Raw genomic sequence first — 12,600 nt, 5'->3', positions numbered from 1 at the left:
CTCAGCTGAGCTGCTGAACTCTCTCTCTCTCTCTCTCTCTCTCTCACATATTCTTCCTGTGTGTATATGATGCGTGCAAGTAGTGTTTGAATTTATTGCTGAAATGGATGAGTGCCGGTGGATGCTTTCACCGACTGACTTAGCTGTCAAGGGGAACCCAGCAGCAGTTTGCTTGCTGGAGGAAGACAGAGACGACCGGTAGTTGCAGGCAGCGGCCTCTTCTCCGAGACATGTTACTTGACTCAGCTCATTGACTCGGACACAGCTCCTAGGTTCGGTGTTTCCTTCCAATTTCCACACCTTCCAATTTCCACTCATAAAACATCGTTATAGTTTCTCTGGTTTTAAGTTTTAAACTCATATCACAGTTTATAATAACAAGGTTGAAATATAAAATCCACGCAATAATTCGAGTGTCTAAGATCCAAATCTTAGGCAGCCACTAATTCAGTAAAATTGGTCCTTTTACTCTTGCGGTGTATAGATTTACTTGAAAAGCAAACTTTTCAAGTAACTCAGGTTTCTCCAAGTTTGATATCAAGCTATCTAGTCTGAAAACTTGATTCCTTTTTGCAGGTTGAGCTTTGTGGCCATGCAACATTAGCTGCTTCATACACTCTCTTTAAGTCTGGTTTGATATTTTCCGACATTATCGCGTTTTCAACTTTGTCTGGAATCCTAACAGCTAAAAAGGTTCTAGATGTTAAGACAGCCAATGATGAAGCACAAGAATCCTCCTATTTCATTGAACTGCACTTTCCTGCTGCCCCGTCTAATGAATTCAACTCTGATGAGGTTTCGGTTTATCTCCACGCCTTGAATGGCGCTTTTCTATTAATGAAAGGAGGGCAACTATCACAGGTTTATCTCCACGCCTTGAATGGCGCTTTTCTATTAATGAAAGAAGGAGGGCAACTGTCACAGGATGATCTACTTGTAGGTCATGCAATCCTTCTAGGAACCTGCATTTTCGGTTCCATATTATCAGTTCAATCAATATAAGCTTATAACTTTTCCTTTCTGATGGTTCTGTTTCCTTCTTGTTTCATTTTCCGCAAGGCTGTGCTTCCATCATCAAAAGCGGTTGCAGATTTACAGCCCAGGGCGGAGCCACCAAGGGACTAGGGTAGTCCCTGGCCCATCCTAACTTCATCTGAAGTGTGAACCTCATGGAAGAAGATGAAGCAAATGACGTCATTAAACTGTTTTGATTTTAAATCGTTTCGGCTGTCTAATGAAACGACAAGTTTGGCAAGAGAGTTTTAAAAGAGATGTGCAATTTTAAATGGAAAAAGCAACCCCACTTCTAGTTCGATCTTCTCACCTAACAGTAATATACATCCTATAATTTTCTTAAGCAACCCACCTTCTTTATTTGCGACCTCTCCCCCTTTTCCTTCTTTTTCTACTTCTTTGTATTTTCTTTAGTCTTCCACAACCTACCTCTTACTTGGTTGTCTTGGTTTTTACATTTTTTTCTTCTTAGTATTGAATTTAAGAGAATTTTTTCAGTTTTGTGAGGATTACACAAATTGCATATGTCAACATGTTATGAATTAAACTTTTTACACACACTCGTATATATATATATATATATATATATATATATATATATATATATATACACATATTTGTGAAAAGCCCCTTCTCATTCAGAATTCTGGCTCCGCCACTGCAGCCACAGCCTGATGGAATAAAGTCCGGGGTGTAGGGGAGTCCTTGCAACAGCGATTGCTCCCCCAGAGTCCGGGTATGATTTTACAGTAAATTCTTTGCCCCTAAACACGGTGTGAATGAGGTATGCTGCTTGCTCACTTATCATTTTCCGGTGTTGTGACAAAATTACAACTGATAAAAATCTGGATGCTGCTTCTTTGTTTATGTCAGGATCCTGTTTGTGGGAGCGCACATTGTGTCGTAGCATCATACTGGTGCAAAAAACTTGGAAAATCTGATGTTGTTGGATACGTGGTACTCTCTCTCGCACTCTATAGCTCTCTTTCTCGCTCTTCATTCTTATCATAAACTTACAACCCCGTATATTGATACATTATCGCGTATGTTTAGGCATCACATGGAGGAGGAAGAGTACGCATTCATCTAGACGAGCAGAATCAAAGGGTGCTGCGTCGAGGGAAAGCGGTTACTGTGTGATGGAAAGAACTGTTTTAGTTTCAAATTCAATCTATTGTGTTTGGTTATCCTGCAGTTTTCTTCAAAAAAATCTGTATTCTGATTTGTTAGTTCTCCATTTGGCATGAAATGGTGCAACTTTGGACTTGTTTCCAAAATGAACATAATCAAGCAAGCTGTATGTGAAACTTGCTAGTTCAAGGTGTAGTTTTCGTTCAATTATTTAGTGTGCATGAAACACGGTCACATAATGTTATTATTCCACTCAAATTATAACACGTGAATTTGTTTATTTATTTATTAAGACATATCGATCATTTCGTGCACCTGATTATAAAACATTGAATGGCACACCATGTAGCATGTGCAACAGCATATCAACCGTGTCGCATCATACTGAAATGTATAGTCTGGTTGAAATAAACTCAGATTATTGTATTTCAGAGCAAATAATCTTCGCACATGAGCCGTTGATCTATTTGTAATAAGCTTGGTACACAATTGTGACTGAGTTAACCGCCATTTATAAATTTGTAAATATTGTGAAAATAATTTAACGGGTACGTAGCCATTTACTTGGATTTTTAAGTTACCAATTTGGAAATCATTTTGGTTCAATTCGGGGGATTCAAATCCCTCACTCTTCATGCAGATATCTTATGCACATGAATTCTTGATATTTCTCTTTTAATCTGCACTTTCACAAAATATTTTCTGCATATAAAAAATCATTAATACACTAAATCAAGACATAATTACATCCAATTTAAGATAAAGGATACTATATATATATGTCTGCAATTATAAATACCCTTCTCATATTCCTCATAAACTGCAAGAAACCTCCACCATCTGAGCAGAAATCTCACTCTTGATTTCAGGGCTATATTCGAAAGCCACCATCAATGGGCCACAATCACATTCCTCAGGTACTTTCCCATTCCCACCATTCCAAATGAACTTATTTGTATATATATATACACATAAACATACACACAGACACACACACACACACACATATATATATGTTGTTGCATGCTGTATAGAACTTTGTGTACATAAGTACCCTTTGAACTATATCATTGCAGACAGAGATTACAAAAATTAACATAGAATGTCGCAAATTATCCTAGCAGTCATATGATTGCAGACTTTATTCAGATTAGCGTTTTAAATTGTGTCATAGCAATTACGTAGCAAATAATGTGCCTCTATTTATTTATAACCAGTATGTATATCTGCATATGTCGTTATAGGATCATTTTAGAGGTTTCGGTGTTGCACGCCCTGACTCTAGCCTTCATTTCATTTTGACAGGCTAATGTGATTGATTCCATGAAGGGCCCAAGTGCAAAGAAGAAGAGTCCTGTTGATGCTGATAAAGCGGCCGTCTTGAATGCATGGCGTAGGGTTGATTGTCGAACAAGAAAGGCACTTCGCCGTGGCGTTTTTGCAGAACTTGTTGAGTTCTATGAGGTAATTGTAATTCCTTATGTTGATCTCATATTGGTTCCGTTATTTGTCTGGACACTTTTTGTCATCACACTTTTCTGTTCAGCATCTTTGGCATTCCGTTTTCCATATTCATCTTTCTCTAAATCAAATTGTAACCTTGAAAGTCCTAGGATGAGTACTAATTTAACCTATAAATAAATTTCAACTTAAAACTGATCCAAATTATGGTTTTAACTAATCAATTATGCAAACTAAATCCTACACGAATATTCAGAATAAATATAAAGAGTACGCACATGATGTAGAATTTAACGAGGCAAAACCCATCAAATACAATCAGATAAATCCCACCAAATACAATCAGATTATCTTGAAAGCGTGTTTTAATAATTAATATAGAAAGGATAAGTCATTTTAAAGAGATAAAGCACACAATAGATAAGAGACCTATCCCAAATACAAAAACATGAGATATCAGATAAATGTAGTTAGATGCATGCGTACCATGCTTCTTGATTCTTTTAACGAACAAGGTTTTGTCAACAGCTCCTCGAGTATATCCTTTCCTTAACAAATGAGTTGAGAGTTTTTCATACCATGCTCTAGAAGGCCTGATATCTCTTATAGTGTCGGTGCTTGTGCCAGATATCAAGCTGATCCAAAAGAATCGCATCTGGAAGCTGTCAAAAGAATCATCAGATATGTGAGCGGCACGGTTGATTTTGGATTACATTATTCCTTGGAAACCAATTCTGAAATTGCTGGATTTTCAAATCCCAATTGGGCAGGAAATGCTGATGATCGAAAAAGTACTTCAGGAGGACGTTTCTATGTTGGAAATAATCTTGTTGCTTGGCATAGTAAGAAACAAAACTGTGTTTCTTTATCCACTGCCGAAGCTGAATACATCGCTGCTGGTGGCTGTTGTACACAATTGCTTTGGATGAAGCAAATGATTAGTGATTATGGCATTAATCAAGGCACTTTTTCTGTTTTTTGTGATAACACTAGTGCTATAAACATTTCCCATAATCCTGTTCAACATTCTCGTACCAAACATATTGACATTCGTCACCACTTTATTCGTGTCTTGGTTGAAGAGAAGGTTTTAATGTTGGAGTTAATTGCCACTGAACATCAACTTGCAGACTTGTTTACTAAGCCTTTAGACACTCATCGTTTCGAAACTCTTCGAAAGGCATTAGGAATCTGTCGTGTCCTCTAAATTTTTTTTTTTATTTTTCATTTTTTTTACTTAGTTGTTTCTTCCTCAAAATATTGAAAACGAAGTCCATTATTATTTTTTAGTCTGCAAAACTTTTGCCACTACATTATTTGCTTCGTGCTAAACATAATATGTTTTGCTTTGGGGGTTGATACTATATGTATGTTTTCTAATTAAACATGTCTACTTGCCTGAAACTCCGCCCCCTGTGAATTTTTGAGCCTCCAGTTAATGTATACATTTTTCATACACTTTTAAATCGTTTTTGTGTGCTCTATCTTATGTGATTTTTAACTCTCTAGAACTTGCTTTGAGATCTCTCGAGGCTTTGTATTGCTCCTTACTCTCTTTTTGAGATGAAAATAGGAATTACGTGGTTCCATCATTATCATATACGCTAGTGTCTTATTTTTTTCCCTTGTCCACAGTATTGCGCCTCTCCTTCAGTATATACTATCTTCCTCACCTTTTATACTCTGGTTCTCACCTCCGTTGCCCAATCCATATTTATTTACGGAGAGAGTCCACGATTAGTTCACCATTGAAGAATTAATATCGTGATGATAGTAACTTCCCAAGTCAAGAAACGATACTTTTCAAGAAAAAAAAAAAAACAAGATTCGTGTGTATAACACACATGGTGGTTGTTTATCTCTGAAGAAAATCAAAGGTACAGTTGTACATGAAGACCACAATATATCAAATGTGCAAAGCACATCTTTATTGCTCCAGTGGTTCTCTCTGTCTCAACCTCTCTCTAGTTTTATTTCTAAAGGACTCTATAGCTTCTCGGACTTCTGTCCTCCTTATTCTCCTTTATCTTAATCCAGTGCCTACGTCCTGTTATACCTACTCGTACGAACCTATTTCATCTCTTGAGGGTAAATTGTTGATGTGTGGAGATGAGATTGATCTGCAAGCCTATGGTAGAGTATTCACATAATGATCTTTTTGAGTGTAAACACTTCACCCCAAACACTTTGAGTGACATTTGAGAATATTCCTTGTGAGTTTAGGGGTTGCTGTTGAGTTGGCTTGTTTAATCATATTGCATTTCTATAGTCTCGATTATTTTGGCTTTCTCTAGTTCGTATTATGTTTTTGTGGACATTACATAAAAATAAAATAAAATAAAATTGTCATTATCCTTATCTTTGCTATGTCCTTTCAAATTTTAGATAATGTTGATTGTTTTATTTTTTTTTTTTATCTTTTTGGTCTTTTAGTTGTTTTGCATTTGGACTCAACTTTTGTTCTTCTCTTATTTATTGTCGTGCTTTCAATTGCTGTCCATAACATCTTTTTCATCATGGTTTCCTCACTCAAGTCTGCACGTTCCCATGCTCTGAAAGGCAAGACTCCTATTATCACTCCTTCATTCTCTTATCCATGTACCCGTTCTGTGAATCGTAAATTGTTTTCTTCCTCATCTGCTCCTTCAACTTTTCCTGCTATTGATTTTTCCAACGAGATCTTCAAACATATTCTTGATCTGTGCCAACAATTCTCTCTGTTGGAGCATTTCATTAAGATTTCTACCAATGATCTCAGACATCGAATTTCTCAATTGGAGCACTGTCTCCAACGCATCCCAAACCATATGCTTGTGCCTCTTTTCCATCTTTCATCCTCTGATGACGATTCTGGATTCAGTCTCGATTGTGTTACACCGCCTTCCCGTATTCCTTGTTCACCTGTTCTGGAACATACACCGCTGCTAACTCCTACTCCAAAGGATGATCTTGAGGAGGATCCCGAAGAGGATCCAGAGGAAGATCTCTACTGGGTTACCTATGAAGACTCGCTGCCCAAGCATGATTGATTCTATGACTTCTTTGGCTTTTCCTACGACAAAAAGGGGGAGAGACTTTAGCTAGGGGAGAGAGATTTTAGCTAGGAGAGTATTTTAGTTTAGTGAGAGTTTTAGCTAGGAGAGTATCTTAGTGAGAGTTTCTTTTAGTTTCTTATATTTGGAGAATAAACGATGTTTGAATGATTATCTTTATTTCTTAATAAAGTCTATTTTTATTGCAACATCTATCGTTTGTATGTCAAGGGTATTTTGTTTAATGTGTGCAGATTACAGCCTTCAGTGCATGAGTTTTAATATTTTTTTTTCTTTTCTAAATTGTTGCGAGTGAGGGTTTTGGCTAGGAAATGCCAAAGGGGGAGATTACAGCCTCAGGTATTTTGCTAGGAATTGCCAATTTTACACTAACAATCTCTCCCTTTGGCATTTCCTAGACAAAACCCTTACTCACAACAATTTATAAAAGAAAAAAAATATTAAAACTTATGCACTGAAGGCTGTAATCTGCACACATTAAACAAAATACCCGTGACATACAAACGATACATGTTGCAATAAAAATAGACTTTATTAAGAAATAAAGATAATCATTCAAACATCGTTTATTCTCCAAATATAAGAAACTAAAAGAAACTCTCACTAAGATACTCTCCTAGCTAAAACTCTCACTAAACTAAAATACTCTCCTAGCTAAAATCTCTCTCCCCTAGCTAAAGTCTTTCCCCCCTTTTGTCATAGGAAAAGCCAAAGAAGTCATAGAATCAATCATTCTTGGGCAGTGAGTCTTCATAGGTAACCCAGTAAAGATCTTCCTCTGGATCCTCTTCGGGATCCTCCTCAGGATCATCCTCTGGAGTAGGAGTTGGCAGCGGTGTATGTTCCAGAACAGGTGAACAAGGAATACGGGAAGTCAGTGTAATACAATCGGGACTGAATCCAGAATCGTCATCAGAGGATGAAAGATGGATAAGAGGCACAAGCATGTGGTTTGGGATACGTTGGAGACAGTGCTCCAATTGAGAAATTCGATGGCTGAGATCATTGGTAGAAATCTTAATGAAATGCTCCAACAGAGAGAATTGTTGGCGCAGATCAAGAATATGTTTGAAGATCTCGTTGGAAAAATCAACAGCAGGAAAAGTTGAAGGAGCAGATAAGGAAGAAAACAATTTATGAGTCACAGAACGGGTACAGGGATAAGAGAATGAAGGAGTGATAATAGGAGTTTTGCCTTTCAGAGCATGGGGACGTGCAGACTTGCATGAGGAAACCATGATGAAAAAGATGTTATGGACAACAATTGAAAACACGACAATAAATAAGAGAAGAACAAAAGTTGAGTCCAAATTATGGTTTAAACTAATCAGTTATGCAAACTAAATCCTACACGAATATTCAGAATAAATATAAAGAGTACGCACATGATGTAGGATTTAACGAGGCAAAACCCACCAAATGCAATCAGATAAGTTCCACCAAATACAATCAGATTATCTTGAAAGCGTGTTTTAATAATTAATATAGAAAGGATAAGTCATTTTAAAGAGATAAATAGGTAAGAGACCTATCCCAAATACAAAAGGGAAATTTTATTTGAATCCATATAACTTATCTCTACACCCAGCTTACTCTTTTCACCCATATTATTTTTTATCAAACTATTATTCTCTCTTTATACCCAATTTACTACCAATACTACCCTCACATACTCAATTCAATATGCAAATTTATACACCCATGTTTTCACATTAGAAGCTACCCGGATCAATCTCATGAAGATCCATGCTAATTAAATCCATTAATCTAATTAAACACAGTTGCCATGTGACTATGAGAGTCAAACCAAATTAATCAAACCCTAGTTAGTTTAACAAATGCATGCATATATTGCAATCTGACTTGCAGTACTGGGAATAATAGCTAGCAAGCATGCACGGAAGTTAGAAACTGAGAAACTATATCAGAATATATAAAATAAAATAATAATAAGATCACATGACTAATTATAAACACTGAACAGTGCACAAACAAAATGAAATGAAGTGCAATGATTATCATGTTCTCACATGTTTGCAATGCATCTACATAGCAAGACTAATAATTAAATATGAGTAACATCTGAACGTGTTAATTAAAGAATTAAAAGAATTTTAATTACTTAATTAAACGGGATAGTTAAAATTGAAGAAAAACACTTGATTTAAAACTAGGTGTTGATCTTGATCAGCTGCTGCTTGTTGTTTTAGTAGTAGCATAAGTAAAAGCAGGTTTATGCAGGTGATGAGTAGTGTTGGAGATGGTGATGGTGATGGTGGTGGTGGTAGTGATGATGACGATGATAAAGGTCTATGAGAGCGTCTTAGGATTTTTGCCAGGAAAGAACGTAAGACAAAGATTACGTGATGGTTAGGGTTTGATTACTGGGTGGGTTTATTGATACATTTTACTTTTATTGTTAATTTCATCTTGTATTTAATGGTAATAGTTAGATGCATGCGTGCAAACGTACCTAAATAAGTATCGGTAAGTATCTTATTTACGTAACATCTTTGCATCGAAAGTGTGAGAGACATCCTTAGACTTAAACAATTACAATGGAAAATATGTAACAAATCTAAGCTATTATTACAGACTCAGGCATTTTGCTAGGAATTACCAATTTTACACTTAACAAACCTGACAAAATCTTTTATTGTCATTGAGTATAAATTCCCTTCTCTTTTCAGGAGCGCGTACGGGCTTTTGTTACGGAGACTGAAGAGGAAGATGGAGATGTTCTCATCCTGTAGGTCCAAGATCCTCTCCGTCGATTGTTGCTCCATGGTGTTTGTGAGGTACATTTTCTCATTTATCTTTTCATATGTATTTTCAATCATTAATTCATGCCGGATCTTGGAGCTGTGCATTGAGACATCCACTAAAAGTATTGCACAATGAGATTACTCATTCTGCACGTCATCAAAATCACTTTTGGAAGTAATCTAATATGCATAAACGGATGTTTGAAACAGTTCTACAACTTGGTCTTGGTGACGGTTGCTGAATCGGAGAATGGGGAGTCAACTAAGATGACCAAGATAACGAAGAAAAAAGGGCGTTGTTTGGGATAAAACTTGAACTTTGGGTTAAAAAGGGATTAGCCCAAAAGAAGGTCCAAAATGAGGAAAAGTCCAAGGCCCAGCTGAAGCCCAGAAGAAAGAATGAGCATTTTTCCCGACCAAATGCAGATCATTCAAACCACCTGCTCACCTACCTAGAGGTCAAGTGGTGTAGACCAGCCAGCTAATCAGCCCAAAAGTACTTTACAATGGCAGTACAAGTAAAAAGTTGATGAGTCACTGCCCTTCAGATACATTCAGGCAAAATCAATATTGCAAGTAGCCAAGCCAAATCATCTATAAAAGGAGGAAGAAAAATCAGAGACAAGGACACTCAATCAAACAAACAAATACACAAACTCTGCTCAAGCCAGATTTGCATACAAAGTTGTAGTCAGCACCAAGCCTTCATCCCTTTCGGGATCAACCTTCACCAGAAAGCTTTTGTAAAAGTTGTGCTACCCTGTCTAAATCTTGTTGTAGTATCGATTCCCTCATGTAAACTCATCTTCCAATCTCCCCTTCTAGCACTCAAACCCTTTGTAAATCACAAAGAGAGGAAGTTGCAAGATGATCAGCCTTGCCCGACAAGGTGAAACCTTGCCTAACCTCCTTTGTTTTTGTCTTTCATTCATAAATCTAGTAATATGATGTATATTTCCATCTGCATCCAAGTTATTTCTAGCCAGTTTATGATTAAAAGACTTCTAAGTTCTAACCATTCAGGCAGACAAGATTGATCAATTAAAAGTCTTTGGTCTCAAGGCATAAAAAAGAACCTATGTGGACTTAACCCATCCACGACAGTCCTTGATAACAAGATGTCCGAAGTTACTTGGGGCGTAAGTAATTGGCCTATTTTCTAGTTTTACTTCTGTTATATCATGATTGCTACATAACGCTTGAGTATAAAATTAATTCTGATAGGAAGCCTCAAGGCCTATATCCAAGGCCCGACAAAGGCACCTATCTGAGTTCGTTCTGCTCTGCAGGCTCGGGCGATTAAAGTATAACGGTTGTAATACTTCTGCAACAATGAAACAACCAATATATGTTCAAGTATTTGGTTAGTTTTGACGAGAAGCCTCAAGGCTTACACCTAAGGCCCCACAAAGACACCTTTCATAACTAACTTGGTCTCTCGGACATATATATATAATAAAACTTAACATCTGTTTTATATCTATCATGCTAAAGATGACAGTGGCATGCCTGGGTACTTAAAGTTGATTTTGACTGCGAGCCTCAAGGTCTACACCTAAGGCCATACAAAGGCACATTTCAGAATTAACTCTGTCATTCTCTTACAGCCCGCCAATAAGCAGAAGCCCGACAGACGATATCAACCGGCGCCAACCTCTTGGGGAGCTGTGTGCTCGTTGGCCAAGAAATGTCCTCATTGGATATTCCTCAAGACGAACATAGTTTTGGCATGCCCGGTGGGATTCACTTTTTCAATCTCGCATGTTAAAGAAGAAAAGCCATAAACCTTGCAAAAAGAGTACAAAGTACGAATCATCTCAACCTTTGCTACAAATGACAGAACAATCAGGAAATTCTTCTTCTCCATCAGGACAGGTGGTCTTGGAAAGCCCAACTTCATCTGGAAGGTCTGAAGGAAAAGGAACTAATGAAGAATTGCAGGCTACTATGATACAAGTGTTGAAGAGCATGGAAAGAATCTCTTTGGAAACTAAGGGAGAAGTAAGTAGACTTTGTACCTTAACAGGAAATCTACAGAGGAGACTAGATCTGGAGTTCTCTACTTCAAAAGGTGTTCAAGGAAGTATGATGAGCTAGGCTACCGCCAAAAGTGAACCAGTTATTCCCCTATTTCTGTTATTGGAAGAAAAAAAGGATAAGGGAAAGGAAAATGAAGTTCTTGAAGGAAGTCAGTCCATAATTGAACCGGTTCTAGAAAAAGAATTCCCTAGCTTCCTATTATTATCATTTAATAATAGGAAGCAGAGCGAACAAGAAATGACGAGGTATGAGATGCCCATAATAACCGGAGAACCCAGCGAAAAAGAAGGCTTTATCACCTCAGATAAGTCTCCTCCTTATAGGCCACCTCCGTTGGCTAATAATGGGAGGATGAGCCAACTGGAGAAAGCCCGAGTAAAAAAAGGAAGCAGGTACGGTCAATGACCGAAGCCCAAAGAATGAAGCTGCTCTTATCTTCCATAATAATAATACAGCTACTCAACAACTGAGGGAAGAGCTAGCTGAATTAAGAAAGACGGTGGCCCATAATGCTCAACCACAAGCTCGTCCAGTATTCAGGGTTACCTATCAAAAACCTTATCCTGAATATATTGATGAGTAGAACCCATTTCCTATCAACTTTAAAATGCCTGCATTCCCAACATTCACGGGAGAAGATGGAAGTGTGTCCTCTAGAGATCATATTTTCAAATTCTCCAATCATTGTGTGGCATATAAAGACAACCCGAACTACAAGTTGAGGTTGTTTCGAAATTCATTGGCAGGGCTAACATCTCAGTAGTACTCTCTATTGCCCCGTAACTCTATTGCCAACTGAGGGCAGATGGAGATGGCCTTCTATGAATAGTTTTACAGAATAGAACCAGAAATGACTATCAATGACCTGGTTGAAGTCAAACAATACGACCATGAGATCGCAGAAGATTTCATGATGAGGTTCAGAAAGATAAGAATGAGATGCCAATTCCCTGTTAACTAAGCTCAGCTTATATCAATTGCTCAGAGGGCTTTAAGATTACCTCTGAGGAAAAGGTTCTATGATACACAATTCAATGAGTTACAGGAGTTGGTAATCGCCGCCACAAAGTATGAAAGATTGCTGCTAGAAGAACAACAAGTGAAGCATACTTCCAAGACTCTTCCCTTTTACAAAA

The 12,600-nt window shown here is 37.4% G+C and overlaps 1 protein-coding gene across 1 annotated transcript in view; it reads left to right on the top strand.

Moving 5' to 3' along the window:
• Positions 1-12,600, top strand: part of LOC103449022 (uncharacterized) — a 39,443-nt gene that overhangs the window by 5,060 nt on the left and 21,783 nt on the right. The window lies entirely within an intron of this gene.

The sequence above is a fragment of the Malus domestica genome, chromosome 11 (assembly GCF_042453785.1).
Source record: "Malus domestica chromosome 11, GDT2T_hap1".
Classification (NCBI taxonomy): domain Eukaryota; kingdom Viridiplantae; phylum Streptophyta; class Magnoliopsida; order Rosales; family Rosaceae; genus Malus; species Malus domestica.
This window is presented reverse-complemented; position numbering and strand designations above follow the sequence as displayed.